Source organism: Jaculus jaculus, chromosome 9, assembly GCF_020740685.1.
Source record: "Jaculus jaculus isolate mJacJac1 chromosome 9, mJacJac1.mat.Y.cur, whole genome shotgun sequence".
Classification (NCBI taxonomy): Eukaryota; Metazoa; Chordata; class Mammalia; order Rodentia; family Dipodidae; genus Jaculus; species Jaculus jaculus.
The window spans coordinates 34,728,282-34,742,190 of record NC_059110.1 but is presented as its reverse complement, the minus strand read 5'-3'; the positions used below and the strand labels follow the sequence as shown (position 1 = coordinate 34,742,190).

Sequence of the window (13,909 nt, the reverse complement as noted above, 5' to 3'; positions counted from 1 at the left end):
CTGCAGGGCTGGAGGCCCTGGCATGCCCGATCTCTATCCACTCCCCCAATAAGTAAATAAATAACTTTAAAGAAAAAAGAATCTTCTGAGCTGAAGAGATGGCTCAGTGGCTAAGACACTTGCCTACAAAGCCTAACAACCCAGATTCAATTTCCCAGTACCCATGTAAAGCCAGGAGCACAAAATGGCGCATGCCCAGGAGCTCACTTGCAGCGGCGAGAGGCTCTGGTGCACCCATTCTCAACGTCTCTCTAGCTCTCTCTGCTTGCAAATACATAAAATATTTAATCTTCTAAAAGTTAAGAAAAAACTAAAAGATGTTTTGAAATCTGTTTTTTTTAAATAGGAGTTTCAACTATAGGAAATTCCAATCTCATATCAAAGACTACTTCCACACACAAAGATAATTATTCCTGACCACTGCAAAAAATGTGCATACCACATATTCACAAGCAACCCACTAGGCCTTTTCTGAACAGAAAATTTTCACAGGTTGAAAAAAAAGTTTTGTTTGATTTTTGTTTTGTTTTGTTTTATTTTTTAAAGTAGGGTCTCACTTTAGCCCAGGCAGGCTGATCTGGGATTTACTATGTAGTCTCAGAGTGCCCCAGTTCACAGCATTCCTATGCCTGCCTCCAAACTAGGTATGATCTTTTTAAACCCTATATTAGAGAAAGGAAGCTTTAAGAAACGTCCTAAGTCACTGACATACTTTTCCACCAAGGAAATTTTCAAGGAAAGTATATTCATTAAGCTCACCAGTAAGAATATGAGTGACTGAGTTAGAATTCTGTTTTATCTGGGAAGCTAGCTGGGCAAAAGGGTTCAACTAAAGACTGGAAATAAGCACATCCAGATGTGAAGGGGGGGGGTGGATGATGAAAGCACAGTAGAATGACATAAAAAATAGAGAGGAGGGGGCTGGAGAGATGGCTTAGCGGTTAACGCACATGCCTGTGAAGCCTAAGGACCCAGGTTCAATTCTCCAGGTCCCATGTAATCCAGATGCACATGGTAGCACACACATCTGGAGTTCGTTTGCAGTGTGGCTAGACATGCAGACATGGCTTCCTGGCCCAGCACGCCAGAAACAGAGCATACTGATGCATGCCAGCACTAGGGAGGTGGAGACAGAAGAATGTGGGGTTCTAGGGCATCCTCGGCTACACAGCAAGTACGAGTTCAATGCCAGCCTGAGCTACATGAGATAACTCAAAAAAAAAAAAAAAAGAAGAAGAAGAAGAAGAAGAAACAAATAAAACAGAGAAGAGTTTTTTAAAAATCTCTGAAGACTTTGATTTCCTAGTCATAAAGAGAACTGAAGTCGGACTGGAGAGATGGCTTAACAATTAAGGCCGTTGCCTGAGAAGCTAAGGACCCAGGTTTAATCTCTTTCCAGATCCCACATAAGCCAGATGCACAAAGGTGATGCAAGCTCAAGGTTGCACATGCACATAAGGGGTGCACAAGACTAGAGTTCAAGCAGTGGCGTGCCACTTCTCTGTCTCACTCTTTCTTTCTAAAAAAAAAAAGAGAGAGGAAATAAAAGAGAACTGAAGTAGATCAGCAATTTACAACCTTTGGTTTCCCAAATTTATGTCATTTTCATATTTTCTCTGTGTCACTCAATCTCTCAATCTATCTTTATCTCTTTCACAGTCTTATGGATAAAAACAACTTATCCTCAGGCAGTTTATGAACCCCCAAAGGCCACCCCAAACAACACTCTCCCCTCAAACCCTTCTACCTCAGGTCAAGTCTAAGTAAAATCACCTCCATGATCCTTTCTAGCCTGGATTTTTATTTCTTTTCTTTCTTTTTTTTTTAACAGTAGCCTCTTTAGATCAGAAGAAAAAGAAACAAAGAAATATGGTAGGGCAGAGTATAAATTACATTTTAATATTATACCTTCAAACTACTGGGATATATACACCTATTGGTACAATACTGAAAACTTCAAAATGTGTGAACTCAGTATTGCTGTTATAATGGTAATGGGTCCAACTTGAAGCTCACTAAGAGGTATGGAAACCTGAACCAGGGCTTGGAAAAGGTGATATTCAGATCAGTTGATATTCAGATCTATATGACAAGTGCTTTTAGTATTTTTATTTGTGTGTGTGAGAGAGAGTACTGGCATGCCAGGGCCTCTTGCCAAAACAAACTCCAGACACACGGGTCACTCTGAACACCTGGCTTTACGAGGGAATTGAACCCCAGGTCTGCAGGCCTTTCAAGCAAGTGCTTTTAACGGCTAAGCCGTCAGCCCAGCCCCCACTATGACTTTAAAAACCAAATAATACTCCATAATATTGTATATAGAAGCCATATATTGTTATTAGAAAATTTCAGTGCCAGGGATGGGATACCTTCAAAGGTTTGTTACACAGGAGGTCCCTATTGTCCCCCAGACATCATAGGCTATTGCCAAGGCTCCTGGTTGCACACCAGAACTAGATGGTAAGACCTTACTGCTAAAGACTGCACATGCTTGGGCTGTGGCTCACTGAGAAATCAATGTGGAACTGAGCTGGAAGTCTTCTCCCCGTGGGCTGTCAGGATGCTGAAAAGAGCTCTGCAACCTTTGGAGAGAAAGAAGTCATCATCAATCTAAACTAGCAGTGGACCCTGCAAGCTTTACTGCTGACCAGCCAAGCCAAATGTACCAACTTGTGCAATGGTGGCATGTCTGTTATTGCTCTCTGATTGGACTTAAGGCCTGCTTCACAGACAGAAAATCCCTGCCTGGTACAGAAAACCTGATGAAAAGCTATGGCTGGCAAGGTCATAAACCCTAGGGCAGAAATTACCACTGTTTTCTGAATATATTGTATTCACCAAACTGCCCTCTAAACACTTCTGTTTATGTACATATCTTAATGCTACTCTCACTTTTTTAAAAAATATTTTATTTACTTGCAAGCAGAGAGAGATGTGGAGAGGGAGAGAGAGGGGGAATGGGCACACCAGGACATCTTACAAACAAACTCCTGACACAGAAGCCACTTTGTACATCAGACTTACATGGGTACTGGGGGCTCAAACTCGGGCATTCTGGCACCTTTAATCACTGATCCATCTCTCCAGCCCCCTAATCTCACATTTCTGATGGCAGTGACCACTGGAGTGACACAAAACTCACTAAAGTGCCAAAAAGTGACAGTGTAGTATTTAGCACTAAGTGAGACATCTCTGTAACACCACCCAAGGCTCAAGGACCATTGTGGAACAGGTAGAGGAAAGAATGTAAGAGCCAAAGGAAGGGGAAGAGTGCTTACAATACAAAGTGGTGTTAAGACTCATGACCCCTTATACATAAAGGACCCTAAAGACTCTACTAGCAAGCTGTTAGAGCTGATCAAAATCTACAGCAATGTAGCAGGATACAAAATAAATACACAAAAATCAGTAGCCTTCATATATGCTAACAACAAACACACAGAGGATGAAATCAGAGAATCACTCCCATTCACAATTGCATCAAAAAAAAATAAAGTACCTTGGAATAAACCTAACCAAGGAAGTAAAGAATCTCTACAATGAGAACTTTAAAACACTCAAGCGAGAAATTGCAGAAGACACTAGAAAGTGGAGAAACATCCCTTGTTCCTGGATTGGAAGAATCAATATTGTGAAAATGGCAATCTTACCTAAAGCAATCTACATATTTAATGCAATCCCTATCAAAATTCCAAAGGCTTTCTTCATGGAAATAGAAAAAACAATCCAAAAATTCATTTGGAATCACAAAAAACCTCGAATATCTAAAATAATACTGAGCAACAAAAAAAGAGGCTGGTGGTATCACCATACCTGATTTTAACCTATACTACAGAGCCATAGTAACAAAAACAGCATGGTACTGGCACAAAAACAGACATGTAGATCAGTGGAACAGAATAGAGGACCCAGATGTAAGCCCAAGTAGCTATAGCCACCTGATATTCGATAAAAATGCCAAAAATACTCATTGGAGAAGAGACAGCCTCTTCAGCAAATGGTGTTTTGAAAACTGGATATATATCTGCAGAAGGATGAAAACAGATTCTTCTCTCTCGCCATGCACAAGAATTAAGTCCAAATGGATGAAAGACAGCCCGGAAACTCTGAAACTGCTAGAGGAAAAAGTAGGGGAAACCCTTCAACATATTGGTCTTGGCAAAGACTTTCTGAATACAACCCCAATTGCTCAGGCAATAAAACCACAGATTAACCACTGGGACCTAATGAAATTACAAAGATTTTGCACCACAAAGGACACAGTGAAAAAAGCAAAGAGGCAACCTACAGAATGGGAAAAAATCTTCGCCAGCTATATATCTGATAGAGGATTAATATCTAGGATATACAAAGAACTCAAAAAGTTAACTAATAAGGAATCAAACAAGCCAATCAAAAAATGGGCTAAGGAGCTAAATAGAGAGTTCTCAAAGGAAGAAATACGAATGGCATATAAGCACCTAAAAAAATGTTCTACGTCACTAGTCATCAGGGAAATGCAGATTAAAACTACATTGAGATTCCATCTCACTCCTGTCAGATTGGCCACCATCATGAAAACAAATGATCATAAATGTTGGCGGGGATGTGGAAAAAAAGGAACCCTTCTGCACTGCTGGTGGGAATGCAATCTGGTCCAGCCATTGTGGAAAACAGTGTGGAGGTTCCTAAAGCAGCTAGAGATTGATCTACCATATGACCCAGCTATAGCACTCCTAGGCATATATCCAAAGGACTCATCTCATTTCCTTAGAAGTACATGCTCAACCATGTTTATTGCTGCTCAATTTATAATAGCTGGGAAATGGAACCAGCCTAGATGTCCCTCAACAGATGAGTGGATAATGAAGATGTGGTACATTTATACAATGGAGTTCTACTCAGTGGTAAAGAAAAATGAAGTTATGAAATTTGCAGAAAAATGGATGGACCTGGAAAGTATTATACTAAGTGAGGTAACCCAGGCCCAGAAAGCCAAGCGTCACATGTTCTCCCTCATATGGGGATCCTAGCTACAGATTACTGGGCTTCTGTGTGAGAATGAAAATACTTAGTAGCAGAGGCCAGTAAGTTGAAAAGGAGACATAAAGGGTGGAGAAAGGAAGGGAGGAGGATACTTAATAGGTTGATATTGTATATATGTAATTACAATGATTGTAATGGGGAGGTAATATGATTGAGAATGGAATTTCAAACGGGAAAGTGTGGGGGTGGGGAGGGAGGGAATTACCATGGGATATATTTTATAATCATGGAAAATGTTAATAAAAATTTTAAAAAAATAAATAAAAATAAAAAAATAAAAAAAAATGGGCTATGGAGCTAAATAGAGAGTTCTCAAAGGAAGAAATACGAATGGCATATAAGCATCTAAAAAATGTTCTCCGTCACTAGTCATCAGGGAAATGCAGATTAAAACTACATTGAGATTCCATCTCACTCCTGTCAGACTGGCCACCATCATGAAAACAAATGATCATAAATGTTGGCAGGGATGTGGAAAAAAAGGAACCCTTCTGCACTGCTGGTGGGAATGCAATCTGGTCCAGCCATTGTGGAAAACAGTGTGGAGGTTCCTAAAACAGCTAGAGATTGATCTACCATATGACCCAGCTATAGCACTCCTAGGCATATATCCAAAGGACTCATCTCATTTCCTTAGAAGTACATGCTCAACCATGTTTATTGCTGCTCAATTTATAATAGCTGGGAAATGGAACCAGCCTAGATGTCCCTCAACAGATGAGTGGATAATGAAGATGTGGCACATGTATACAATGGAGTTCTACTCAGCGGTAAAGAAAAATGAAGTTATGAAATTTGCAGAAAAATGGATGGACCTGGAAAGTATTATACTAAGTGAGGTAACCCAGGCCCAGAAAGCCAAGCGCCACATGTTCTCTCTCATATGTGGATCCTAGCTACAGATGATTGGGCTTCTGCATGAGAATGAAAATACTTAGTAGCAGAGGCCAGTAAGTTCAAAAGGAGACATAAAGGGTAGAGAAAGGAAGGGAAGAGGATACTTAATAGGTTGATATTGTACATATGTAATTACAATGAATGTAATGGGGAGGTAATATGATGGAGAATGGAATTTCAAATGGGAAAGTGTGGGGGTGGGGAGGGAGGGAATTACCGTGGGATATATTTTATAATCATGGAAAATGTTAATAAAAATTAAAAAAAAAAGAAAAAAAGAAAAAAATTTAAAACAGATGGGCTGGAGAGATAGCTTAGCAGTTAAGCGCTTGCCTGTGAAGCCTAAGGACCCCGGTTCAAGGCCCAATTCTCCTGGACCCACATTATCCAGAAGCACAAGGGGGTGCATGCATCTGGAGTTCATTTGCAATAGCTGGAGGCCCTGGAGTGCTCGCTCTCTCTCTCTCTCTCTCTCTCTCTCTCTCTCTCCCTCTCCCTCCCTCCCTCTCTCTCTCTCTCTCTCTCTCTCTCTCTGTGTCTGTTGCTCTCAAATAAATAAATAAAATTTTTTAAAAAATAAAAAAATTAAAAAAAGATTCATGACCCCACAGTGGCTGACGCTACCTACACAAGATCTGCATTACTGGAGGAAAAGAATAATGGCATCAAAACAGAAGAGACTAACTGGAAAGAAGGGACTCACTAAAGGGAGGTTTGCGAAGGGCAATTGGGGGTGGTAGAAGGAGATTATGATCACAGAATAGTGTCCATATTTAAGGAAGTTGTCAACAAAAAGTTAAAAATAGAGGCTGGAGAGATGGCTTAGCAGTTAAGGCGCTTGCCTGCAAAGCCTAAGAACACTTGTTCGAATCTCCAGATCCCACATATAGCCAGATGCAGGAGTTATGCAAGCATGCAATGTCACACATGCACACAAGGGGGCACATGAATCTGGAGTTAGTTCACAGTGGCTGAAAGGCCCTGGAGGGGCCCATTCATTCTTTCCCTTTCTCTTTCTCTCCCCTCTCCCCTCTGCCCTCCCTCCCTCCCTCCCTCCCTCCCTCCCTCCCTCCCTCTCTCTCTCTCTCAGAATAAAAATAAATAAGATAATGATTTTTAAGCCAAAAATATATCTCATAAAAGGCAACTGAAGGACAATGTTAGTCTTTAAGTATTTGAAAACTGTATCACAAAGACTGATAACTAGATCATAATAAAAACAAAGCAAGAGAAAGCAGGTTTCTCAATTATACCATGAAAGATAGATTTTACATAGCATAGCTCCCCTACCCAGCCTGGGTAATAAGGTCCTACAAATGAACAGGAGCATAAAAATAGTTTGAAGTCTTTATCATGTCCTGATTTTTAACCTGGGGGGGGGGGGAGAAGTATTTCCATGATGGTGGATTTAGTTACACAAGTAAAATCTCAACTTGGGTATTGAAAGTAAAATCTTTGGACCCAACAAAGGATAGTTTAATCCAATTTATTATGTAGTAGCATAAAGATGATCTAGAAGACAATCTATATACATTCACACTTTTATAGCTTTAATATGCCAAAGTGGAAAATACCAAAATTACGGGTATCTGTGAAGTGAAAATATGTTTTCAAAGTAAATAAGAATAGGGGCTGGAGAGGTGGCTCAGCCATTAAGGCACCTGCCTGCAAAGCCTAACGAACAGGGTTCTACTCCCCAGTGCACATGTAATGCCCGATGCACAAAGTGGCAAGCATCTGAGGTTCCTTTGCAGTACATGGAGGCCTTTGCATGTCCATTCTCTTGCGTGTGTACAAGTTTTCTCTCTCTCTCCTTCTCTCTTGTCTTACTCTCCTTGCAAATAAATAAAATATTTTTGAAAGTAATTAAGAATATAAAATTAACTCAATTTCAGCCTTGAAAAAAATGCAAAAGTGAAAGCACTAAAGGACCAAATAACATCTTATTCTAGTAGAAGATACCACTTGAAAAAAAGAAAAGAAAATTCTACCAGGCATGGTGGCGTGTTAAATCCCAGCACTCAGGAGGCTGAGGTAGCAGGATTGCTGCGAGCTCAAGACCATCCTGAGACTACATTGTGAATTCCAGGTCAGCCTGAGCTACACCGAGACCCTACCTCCAAAAGACAAAAAATTCAGACAAACTTTAGTTTCTCACTAAAATGAAGGGAAGCACCCATACACCCATCTAAATCTACACAGATCCCAAACCAACCAAAGCATAAAGGGAAATACTAACTATGGTTTCTGTGCACGCATGCATGTGCACATGTGCGTGTGTGTTTAAGTAAACTCTCTTTATTATATACATAAACTATAATTAGTTTCTACAAAGTAAACTGAAGCTTTCAAAAATTTTTTCCTAAAAGTATCTCCACACATAAGAGTTTGGTAAGAGCAGGCCTAGAGGTGCACGCCTGTTATCCTAACACCTGGGTAGTAGAGCCATTAGGACAAGCAGCTATAGTCCAGCTTAGGCTAAATAATCAGTTCAAGGCCAGCATAAACTGCATGAGACCCTGGATAAAGGTGAGGTAAAAGGACCAATCATTTCTAGATATTACACAGATGATTTATTGATTTCCTTTCTGGCTTTCTTATATTTCTAAACAACTACTCTGCCAAAGCAACAGTGCTGGCCATTCCTGTACAGTTAATGCTACCAGGCACCAACTCCACTTCAGATGTGAGCCTGGGGCACTCACTGCCCAGACAGAGGAATGACAGAAATCTTATGAATAGCGAAATTGCTGGCTGATGCCAAAACATGATTCCCAAAGGATGCTCTGTCTGCACTCTCTGCAGGAATCATATACAAGCTGATTGACTCTGTCTTCCGAAAGAGTCTGGAAATGTTTGTGTGACAAGGGCTAAGAATGGATTTGCTGACTTCAGCCCTGAGATTCCAAGATTCTATAAAAAAGCAGTCAATTAGGGTTTGGCTAGTATTTTTTGAGTACTGAAGCCAGCATAAACATTTCCTTGAGGCTTTTAAATCTGTAAGGGTACCCAGTGGTTAGGTACAGCAATTCTGAAGCTGAAAAAAAACAAACAAGTCCTCTGGAAATGTTTCTAAATAAAGGTAGGGAGGAAGAAGTAGGCATATTTCCTTTGTTTTCTCCAAGTAAACAATACTGACTACAGAAATACAACATGTCACTCAATGATATTGATCCATATAAACTTTTATTATCTTATTTAAAAAAAAAAAAGAAAATTTTTTGGGCATGGTGGCACATGCCTTTAATCCCAGCACTTGGGAGGCAGAGGTAGGAGGATGACCATGAGTTCAAGGCCACCCTGAGACTACGCAGCAAATTCCAGGTCAGCCTGGGCTAGAGTGAAACCCTACCTCAGAAAAACAAACAACAAGAAAAAAAAAACTACTAATTTATTCTTTTCAGTGAAGTACACAAATACAAATTAAGTACACAAATTCAAAAAAAAAAAAAGCCTATATTTGACTGTTGGAAACAAACAGAAACAAAAATCAAATCTCCAGTGAAATTCAGCTGCTATATAAAATATAAACCCCACATTCCTAAAAAAAAAAAAAAAAATGGCAAAGGTAAGGCCTTTGTAGATAGCTAGGCACAGTAATGTAAGTGGTGACTCACAGCAGAACCCAATACTAAACCTAACTATATACTACTACTAATTACAAAGAAAACTGATCAATAAATATTTTGGTTAAGGACTGCTTTGTCATCTTTTTAAGTATTTTTATTTGAAGGCAAGTGGCTGGATAGTACACGTGGACATGGTTCTGACTTTTAACTGTCTATTTTTACATTCTGGTCACTGGTTAGGTTTTCTAAACTCAATTCTTTAGAACTGGTAATTTGGAAAGGGTAAACCACAGGAACATTACATTAAAAAGCAAAAGAACTAACAAGCTATCCAACTCAGAGCAGCAAAGCCAAGCTGCAAAGCTCAGTTCTCGAAAATCTAATGATGCGACCACCAAGTCACTGCCTTGGCAGGAACACGGCTGCACGTGGGACCCCTGCACGCTCTCTCCAAGTACAGGAGGAGCGGGTGCGTTTCCTTGTTTTCTGCCTACAGTTATGTTTTGGTGAGCCTCTCTTCAGTCTTCCCCTAAAGGAAACTTGAATTAATTTACTTCTCTCTAATTGGACTTGAATTTCAGATTTTAAATACGCATATCCAATTGCTGCAAAACATTCCATAGCAATTTCAGGGTTGTTGTTGTTTTTACACAAAATACTGAATATGTTATGGAAAGTCCAGTAAAATGGTTAATGTCCGTGACATCACTTTTGTTCATTTTAAACAACCTCTTCAAGAGAATGAAGGCTGATGGCTCAACTCATGCACACATTTTCTTTCGAAGGTTGTTGCACAGTGCCCTATTTTTTCTAAACGTAAAAGATTAAAGAACTGTTATGACTACGTCTTTCTTAGAGAGGGATGTTTTAAAAGGAAAGAAACTGCCCCCTTTTCTCACTCTTAATGAGCAGCCTCTTGTCCTCAGCAGTCAGCCTGCACACAAGACCACTACTGACTTCATCGGGAATACTGCCCAAGAAATGAGGAAGACAGGATAGGGTTAAGTTAGCCGTAAATCCACACCATTGTTCCAAGCCATTACCACTGGTACAGTTCTCCAATAACCTCCAAAGAGCACTTATAGGAGGTTTGCTGGAGGCTCTCAAATTGAACTGTAGAAATATCACTCCAGATCTGACAACATGGCTCTTTAAAAGTTCGATCAAACTAGCAACCTGATGGATGGCCTCGCTTGGCCCTTATCACAATTCACGATTGCGCTGCTAGGTAGCCCCACCAGTGACTGCAAGGGCAAGGCACTGATTTATTATAGCACAAGTCTGCAAACAAACAATAGCTTTAGGCCTATCCGTTCCCCAGTAAAACTGTACATAGATTGAGAATTCTAAATCCCAACCCCCGCAGCCAAGCAACTGACTCAAGTTTCCCTCATGTGCTAAACCCACAAGAAAATGTGACAGGGCAGACGAAAATACAAAATTGTCAAAGCAGTGTTACAAATGGATCAAAAACTACAGAAATAACGTCTTCCAATGAAAGAACAGACACCAAGAGAAAAGGATGAAAAAAAATGAGTCAAAAAAAAAAAAACACTAATAGCCGTAACAGGATGCCCTGCACACAAATGCCATTTCACACGCAAGTAGTTCATGACACTGTGGAGAGAGCCGTGATTTAGAAAGAAGAAAATATATCCACAGCTCCTACAGACGCCACCTTCCCATATCACCCACCGAGGCCTCTTAAAAACCGGTAGCTATGAATGGTTGATGGAGGAATTAAATGAGTTTGTAGGGAAGGCTCCACGCAGACACCACTCTCCAAAGCAACACCCTCGAAGCGGGAGCTCTTCCAGCCTGACCATAAAAATCAAATCGAGTCGAACAGCAGCTTGGCCTCACCAGAGGTTGGCATCTGGGGAAGCCCGGCAGCTTAACTTTACGTTCAGCGCAGCTGTGCAGGGGACGAGGGATGGGGTCCCCAAAGGCGGTGTCAGCGCTGCAGGCTCCGTTACCTCCCGCGCTGCGGTCCTCGCCTCGCAGCTCGCCACAACTGCTCCCAACCCCGGGCTGCCGCGCACCTGGGGGGGTTGAGCTGGCCTGGACTGCGGGAAGTGGAAGGATCCGAGCTTAAGAAAGAAAAAAACGCCCCGTGCGTCCCTCTCCGCAGCCCGCAGAACGGCGCAGGCGACGCCGGCTGGGGAAGCGGGTCGCCAGCACCAGCCCGGCCGGACCGACCACGCCGCGCCGCGCCGCGCCGCGCTCCCGCAGCCCCCACGCGCGCCGGGGTCCGCGCACCCCTGGCCGGGCCATCCTGAGGCCGCGGCTGCAGGGCGCCGCCGCCGCGGCCCGCGCCCACCACGGAGCCGGATCCCCGCGCAGCCTGCGGCTCGGCGGGGTGCACACGCGGGACCCCCTCACCCCGGCGCGGACGCCGCGGTCCTCACCGCGCGCTCCATCCTTCCGGGGACGCCCGGAGCCCCCCGCGGCGGGAAGCGGGGGCGCGCACAGGAGAGGAAGGGAGAGCCCAGGGAAGGAGCCGGCCCCCTCCCCCGCCGCCGCCGCTTCCTGCCCGGGAGCTGCTGCCCAGAGCCGAACGCCACGCCGCGCCGCCCCGGCAGCGGAGGAGACCCGGGACCCGCGCCCCGCCGCCCCGCACGCCTCCTTACCCCGCCGCCGACCCTCGGGACCTCGCTCTCCCCGGACCCCGTCCGTGCCGCTCCGGTCCCAGCTGCCGCCGCCGCCGCCGTCGTCGCCGCCCGCCTCCTCCCTCCGCTGGGTTTCAAATTGAAATTCCCTGACTGGGGCCGTCAGAGAACTAGCCGCGCAGGCCCCGCCCCCTCGTGGCGGAAGCCCCTCCCGCTCCCCGCCCCCGCCCCGAGCACGGAAAGCCCCCCGCGATCAGGCCACGCCCCCGAGTGCAGGCCACGCCTCCGTGCCAATCACGCCCCGAGGACAGGCCACGCCCCCGCGAAGCAGGCCACGCCCCTCGCCTGTTGACTTGGGAGGTGGACGCGAGGGGTGGGATTTTCGCTGCTCGGGCTTCCCGGTACCGCACGGCAGGGGCGCGTGTCGTGTCATGTCGTGTCGCGTCGCATCGCGTCGCCCACGGAGCTCCTGCAGATAGATAATGACGCCTGATGGCGCGTGTGCGGGGCGTTCGGAGTGAGGCTCGTGGCCTTAGACGCCCTTGCTACTTGTCAAAGTTCCTCCTTCTTCCCAGTGCATCGCTGGGTGGTATACGCTGGAGCAGGTCCTGGAAACCTAGGGTGAGAACTGGGTCCCCCCAGTCTGCGTTGAAAGAAGTGCTTTCACGGGAAGGGTCTCAAAGGGCGCCATTTGTCTACTCTTCCTGGGGGAGACGCGGGAGAGGCTGGGGGGAAAGCCGCGGAGAGAGGCCTTCACGCCTGGGAGTCCAGAGGATTTCTGCAGGCAGAGGCCTAGGAACCTGGATGGAAAAGTGTGACAGGACTGAAGCAGAGTCTTATAGAAAAACCTAAGTTGGGGTCAGATTCTGAAAAGCCACATACACACAGTCTCGCCGGGTCTTTTGTACAATCAGTTCCCTAACTCTGTTATTCCACTTATTTCATCTTTTCTGAACATGTCTGTCCCTGGTCCAGCTCTCTGTCTACAGCCTCTGCTCATATACACAGACCCCCTAGGCGTCCTCCCACCTCGACTGAGGCCTCTTTCGTAAAATTAGCAACATCAAATTAAACCTCAGCCACAATACCTCCTGTGTGTGTGATGCTTTCCAGATAGCAGGACACTGGGTTTTATCTCTAGAGCCACTCAACAACACTATGGAAAAGGCAGAGCAGGTATTATCTCCATCGCATAAGAATTGGGATTGATACACTGTTTACTAAGAAGATCCTTCCAGGAAATAATAAAATTCGTGACAGCTAACATTTGTTGTGTGCTTTGTGTACTAGGCATGGTTCTAAGTCCCTTACATGACTTAATCACAACCCCATAGGCTAAATACACAAGTTAAATGAGATAGTATGGCGTGGACTCCTGACTGCACAAAGTTCTGGTAAAGAAAACAAGAGAAGCCAGGTGAGGTGGCACAGGCATTTAATCCCAGCACTCAGCAGGCAGAGGTAGGAGGATTGCCGTGAGTTCGAGGCCACCCTGAGACTCCATAGTGAATTCCAGGTCAGCCTGGGCTAGAGGGAGACCCTACCTCAAAAAAACAAAAACAAAACAAACAAACAAAAAAAAACGGGAATTTGTAAGTCAGTTTTCCATTGCTATGGTAAAAATCCTTGAGATTATGTAATTTATAAGGCTTATTTTCACATACCGTGTCAGTGTTCGCCATCTAATGTAACTTGGCCCATCACTTTGGCAGGACATCATGACAGCAACCAAAGGTTGGAGGTCTGGCCTCATGGAAGCTGGGAAACAAAGAGGAGAGAGAGGCCTTCCTCCGCGTATACAGGCCTGTC

At 44.1% G+C, this 13,909-nt stretch overlaps 1 protein-coding gene across 3 annotated transcripts in view; it reads right to left on the bottom strand.

Annotated features, from left to right (window-relative positions):
* Positions 1-12,193, bottom strand: part of Epb41l2 (erythrocyte membrane protein band 4.1 like 2) — a 205,447-nt gene extending 193,254 nt beyond the window's left edge. The window contains exon 1 of one of the 3 annotated variants that reach the window (XM_045159023.1): positions 12,122-12,193. The gene's annotated coding sequence lies outside the window, so the exon portion shown is untranslated. Of the gene's footprint in view, positions 1-11,354; positions 11,374-12,121 lie in introns of those variants that run through there. The other 2 variants (XM_045159025.1, XM_045159024.1) reach the window with 2 other exon arrangements.
* Positions 12,194-13,909: the final 1,716 nt, after the last annotated feature.